Raw genomic sequence first — 6,000 nt, 5'->3', positions numbered from 1 at the left:
AAAATGGTGGCTCGGTTGCAAAAAGCAAAGACTTATTATTTTCCTAACCTCACCCCTCAGTAAAAACTATCAAATTAATATATCTTTAGACTGCACTGCTTTAGAATGCTTGGTTATAAAAATTGTGCTTTGAGTGGCTGGCTTGAGTTTCATGCAAAATCATTAAATGAGTTTGGGTGGAGATTATGAAGAAATTACTAATAATTTCTGAAATGATTCTAGGCATACTACTGCTGCCAGTAGTATGGATTTATGTGAAGCACTGTGCTCAGAGTTGAAGGTGACAAAATGAAAATACTGTACAATTCTAGCATGTTGAAGATACTCTATGTCCTACAGTATCAAATATTCCAATAATTTTTATGTAAATTAACTTATCACATCCTGTGTGAAGTTTCTTTTTAACCTTAAAAATGAAAAAATGATATTCATATTGAATAATTGTTTTAAATATAAAGTGCTTTATGATTAATGACCAGTAAATGTTTCATTTGCATGACTATTTTCTATTCATAGGCATTTAAGTACCTATCTGTCCACACTTGAATCATGTGTACATTTTCTAGAAGAAAAGGAGGGAGAGGAGGAAGGAGTTGAAGAAGGTCTGGTACACATCATGAGCTAACATGTCCTAACATGCCGGCAGTAGAGATGCTTACTTCCTTCTGACTACTACATAGTGCCTATGGCCTCATCAGAATATTTCTGTCATTTTCACATTACTTTTCCTAGTTGTTTACTTCTTTCCTGTCTAGAAGTGTGCACTTCCTGTCTCTCTGATTTCAGGCTGAGACATATGTCTTGCTTTGACCAAAAAATGAGTCATGGGAATGGAAATCAGTAGCAGTTTTAGGAGATCCCATGCGGTTTCACCATTGATCTTTTGCCTTTGATTTAGGAGTGGAATATCCATGGTAAAGATTGCTTTTAAGCCTGGGCTCAGAAATGAAAAAAACGTGAAGCAGAACCCAAATAAAACCATATGGGATTTTAACAGAGTACAAGTTGGAGAAGATATAGTATGGCACAGATAATTTGTGGATTATTTATTACTGCAACAAAATGTAGTTTATGCCCAGTGATGCAGCATCCTAATAAAATTTCTTATTTGGCCAAGATAAAGAGGAAATATTACAGTGAGTCATATGACCAAGAACCAGCATTATTCTTTCTATTTTTTTAAAAGTTTTTTCTTACTTTTTTTTTTAATATCTATCATCTAATTCTAGAGTAAAACAGTCAAGTTAGTATACTTATAGAACCTGAATACTTCTAAAATCATTAATTAGGAGGTTTTCTCTCCCCACTTAAAAAAATCACATAGAAACATGATTACTAGTCATGTGGCACAATTCTTCTATTGAATACCATCCTATAAATAGAAATATAGAGAGAAACACATTGGCTTTTCCAAGTTCATGCAGTCAAGAAGCGACAAAGTGAACTAGAAAGATAATATCAAGGTACCTTTTTCAGGGCAGTTTCCATTAGAGACTTCAGCCTCTTGAAGGAACTTCCAAATACTACAATGAGCTCTGTCACAATATTTTTGTCTCTGAAACATTTGGAAAATTAATCACATATATAACAGCAGGAACAGAAACAGCAGGAAAACAGGCCTGGAATGTTTAGGGAACAAAATTATAATTTCTTAGCCTGTTTCCAAGATTTGAGAGGAGACACCAAAGAAGCAGGAGTGCAAGCAATATTGGCTACCTAACCTTACTGGATCAAAGAATAGAACTTGTCAAAACAAACTGTCAAACCCAAGGGCACATGAACTTCTAAATTAAAGTTACTTCTCAAAAACAGAATACAGGGAAGCACAGACTCACAAGTTAAAGCGTCCTGACATCCCTTCACATGGAAAAATGAAACTTCTTCATGACTGCTGGGATAAATGGGTTCCTATCATTACTTTTTCAACTCTTCTCTACTCCTCTACACTTCAGAAAATGTTATGGTGCCACACTTAAACTTTGTAATTTCTTCCTGAACATCAAAACAAGAGGATTCAGACAGATTTCTTGACAGTATGTGACCAGACTCTATCTGGAAACAAGACAGTTCCAGTTTTATCCCTCCTGCTGTATGCCTGCCTTGAAAGGTTCCCACTTGGAATAAAAATAGAAATCAATGTATTTTTGTAGAAGCTACCTGTCGCTAACTATGGTTATCTCCAAAATTCCTGGCTCATGCTATCTCATTCTCCAGACTGTGATTTGGGGGAATGCATGTTTAATTTCTGTCAGCAATGAGCATTATGACTCAAATGAAGGGTCTGCTTTATAGTAATCAAGTACAAGATGAAGACAGGAAGGATAAGAGAAGATTCACTTAGATAAACTTAAACTCAGAGTTAAATGTCAGAGTTTGATATTTAGCAATGTTACAAAGAGTGTGCTTTTCCTTTGTAACATACATTTTAGTTGTATCATTCTTCACACTTTAAATTATTAATGACCTCACTTGCCTAGGAAAATAACCATGACCTTCTCATTCTGGTGGTCTTTAATTTCCACAGTATGGTGTATCTGATGTATATATAGCCTACTTTCTAAGATCACAACGATAGCAATACTAATAACTACTCATCCTATCATCCCCACATTCACAGTAGCTATTTCTGGAGCAACAAAGGAATATGTTCTTCTTAATTCATGCTCACACTCTTGGAACACTGATATTACTGAGACTTCTCTATTCTAATTAGAAAGTGATTTCATAGTATCAGCAAATGTCTTTCCTTTCCAGTGTATCTCAATATGTGCATTCATCTTTTGATAATAAGGCTATGACACCAGCCATATGAATAAACCATAAATTAGGGTCCCATAAGGTGGTATTTAAGAATTCACCTCAAGTATCTCTGTCCCAACACAAAACTTACTTTCCTTTTCTCATATACCTGCAACTCATTCTATATCTCACTCATCTCTTCACACAAGCAATGTTTTCTCATGCATCAGGACTTCTATACATTATCTCCTTTGGCTGTAATGATCCTTTCATCAACCTCTCCTTCATCTTTCATGTCTCAACTTCCTGTAGGTATCTCAGGCCAAATGTTTCACACAATGGAAACCTAACAGATTTTCATAACATGAGCATTTGTTTAATAGTATGGAAAAGGAGACAACCATTTTGCTCATACATGTACCAGCCCAAGAAAATTCCTATAAAACAATTCTCAAAACAAGCTGTTTCAAAAAAACACAAGAAAAAGAAAGAAAAAAAAGGAAAAGATTTCCCTGAGCCATGTTGGGTTCATTTTTGGTCTGCTTCAGTGGTGAGGTGTTGGGGGCCTCTTGGTCTCTGGCTCTCTGATTTGGTAGGAGTTGATTTTTCTCTGTGTTGATCTCCTTCACCCTTGTGCTGGTATCCGGTTCACCAGGAAAATCAGGGAAATTTTGCTGAAGAAGGGTGGAAAGTATGTTAGAGCCACATGTTGGGTCATGATATGTAGAGACATTTATCCTACCCATAATTGAGGGCTAACTCCACAATGCATGACCCATATACCTCAACAAGGTGGGGCCAAGGGGAGGGGATAAGTCATGGATGACCCTAATAATGGTACCAAACTGACTGTATTTGTTGAATACAAAACTAATTAATAAAAAAAAAGGAAAAGGGAAAAGAAAGAAAAATAATTAGCTGAGAGTAGTAATGTTTGGAGTAGAAAGAAAATATAATGGGCATTTATTGCATTTAACATAACAATCTTCAGTTATATCCCATCTATGCACATAATGATATTTCATTCTTTGGTATATTTATTTATTTTTAACATATAGCTTATTTGTCAGATTCTCATCAGGTTATATTCCCTCTCCCCCAGCTGCATTCCACTGAGGGCCTTCCTCAGTGGGGTCATTGGTAATGACTTTGGGGTCATGAATATTTCAATAAGTCTCCATTGGGGGACAGCTAGGAGGCGATACCTCAGGATGCTCCTTTCTAAGCTGTGGCTCTTAAAATCTTTCTATTTCCTCTTCTGCAATCTTCACTGTGCCTTGATGGACCATAGTATAAGTCTCCTTTAGTATTTAGCTCCCAGTAGTCTCTGGTTTTCTGCTTGGATTAATTTTTTTTTAAATATTGTATTTTTATTCAAGTGAGAGTGAGAAAATAGGAACACCAGGGCCTCTAGCCACTACATATCAACTCCAGAAAATCAAACCTGGGTCCTGTGGCTTCGCAGGCATGCACCTTAACAGATAAACCATATCTCCAGCCCCTTGAGTGAATTTTGAGTCTCCTTGGCATCTGCTGCCATTTTCCTGGAGAAGGTTTTCAGGTTAGCTGTGAGATAAGTACTCATATCAAATCTGATACTTCCTCTATCATGTCTCCAGAGGCCTGACAGATGTGATAGGGGTGACTAGTCTCATTATAGGCATGATCTCTTGATATCCTCTGACCACAGTCTGTTGTGTCTCTAGCAAGAGGGTCTTAACATTTAGATTTGGTGGGTAGCCAAGTGCTTTGGCAATAGCCTGCATTGTTTTGGGGGCCTCATTGTCCTCCCTGCCCAACAGAGATGCCATTCTTTTGATGGATGAATAGCATTTTACTATCTATGTATGCCATGTTTTCTTTGCACTTACCATTTGATGAACACTTACTTTGTTTCTAATAAAATTGGGCTGAAAAGTTCTTTGGGTTCAGATGTTTCTTTGTAATAATGGTTCCATTTCTCACTAGTAGAATTTCTTGATCACGTTATTGCTACTTTTAATTTTCTAGGGAAACCACATTTATTTTTCCAGAATTGTTATAAAATATATACAAGTTTATATTTTTTAAAAATGTCTTTCATAAGTTTTATTTTTCTAATATTCTGCTGGCAAGATATGCTCAGGATAAATATTTTTAACCTTCTAAATTCTTTCTTTTCTACATTTCATCTAATTATTCTTGAAAACTAATTGATTATCTTTAGCTTACTTCCTCTTGCTTTTATTATCCTCAGCCAGAAGAAACCAGTGGACATAGTCAATATTATACTAGAAGTCCTCTCCAGTTTTAATTCTTTTAGATTTGTTAAACAATGTTTCCACCAACTTATCACTCATCTTTAATCTCAATCCTAATAATAATTGCTTTCACAGTTTTTTTTTTTTTTTTCCAGTTTTGCTAACAGTTGGCTTGCTGTTTGGGGCACCTTCCTCCTGATATCTATTTCCAAAGACACCACAGTTAGATCTTGTTTTGGATATTACTCCAAGTAACAATTTTCATATCAAGCATATATTGCCTCAATGACTAAACCCCAAGAATTTCTTTCATTCAGAAGTCTACTGCTCTGGGTTGGACATGTCCTAGAGCACAAGGGATGCGGGAGCTTTAGGTGGACCCTCAAGGCTCCTTAGTTCAAGATACCTTTACTTGTATGGCAGTGGCTAGTTTTTAACTGAGTGGAGTACCAGCTCTTACAAGTGGAGGACTTATCTATTAACAGTTATCTTCTTTGTTTTAACTCTCAATTATATTTAGTAAACCAGCCATTTTAAAAATTATTTCTGTAAATACAATTAATATTATTATCATCATAATTAATTTTATATTGTTTTCCTACTACATAGATATGTATTTTCAAATAACCTGATCAGTGGAATTTCAGAGTATGAAAGACATGAAGAAAAACTTTAGTATATATGTATGTTTACCAGTATTTCAAAGGGAAAATCTGATAACAATAACAAATTGATATCAGCATTCCTGGTTTGTTAATAATATTGAGGTGCTGTCAGATACTGTGGCTTCCAAATTCACACAAACCTTGTTCACTTAGAAAGAAAACAATGCCTCATATGACAATGAAGCAGACAACTCGAGGCACCGGAGCCCTGAAAAAGCCATGGTTGATGGCTGGAGAGATGGCTTAGTGGTTAAGCACTTGCTTGTGAAGCCTAAGGATCACAGTTCAGGGCTCGAATCCCCAGTACCCACATAAGCCAGATGCACAAGTGGGCGCATGCATCTGGAGTTCATTTG

The sequence above is a fragment of the Jaculus jaculus genome, chromosome 1, assembly GCF_020740685.1.
Source record: "Jaculus jaculus isolate mJacJac1 chromosome 1, mJacJac1.mat.Y.cur, whole genome shotgun sequence".
NCBI classification, from domain to species: domain Eukaryota; kingdom Metazoa; phylum Chordata; class Mammalia; order Rodentia; family Dipodidae; genus Jaculus; species Jaculus jaculus.
Note: the sequence above shows the minus strand (reverse complement) of the source record.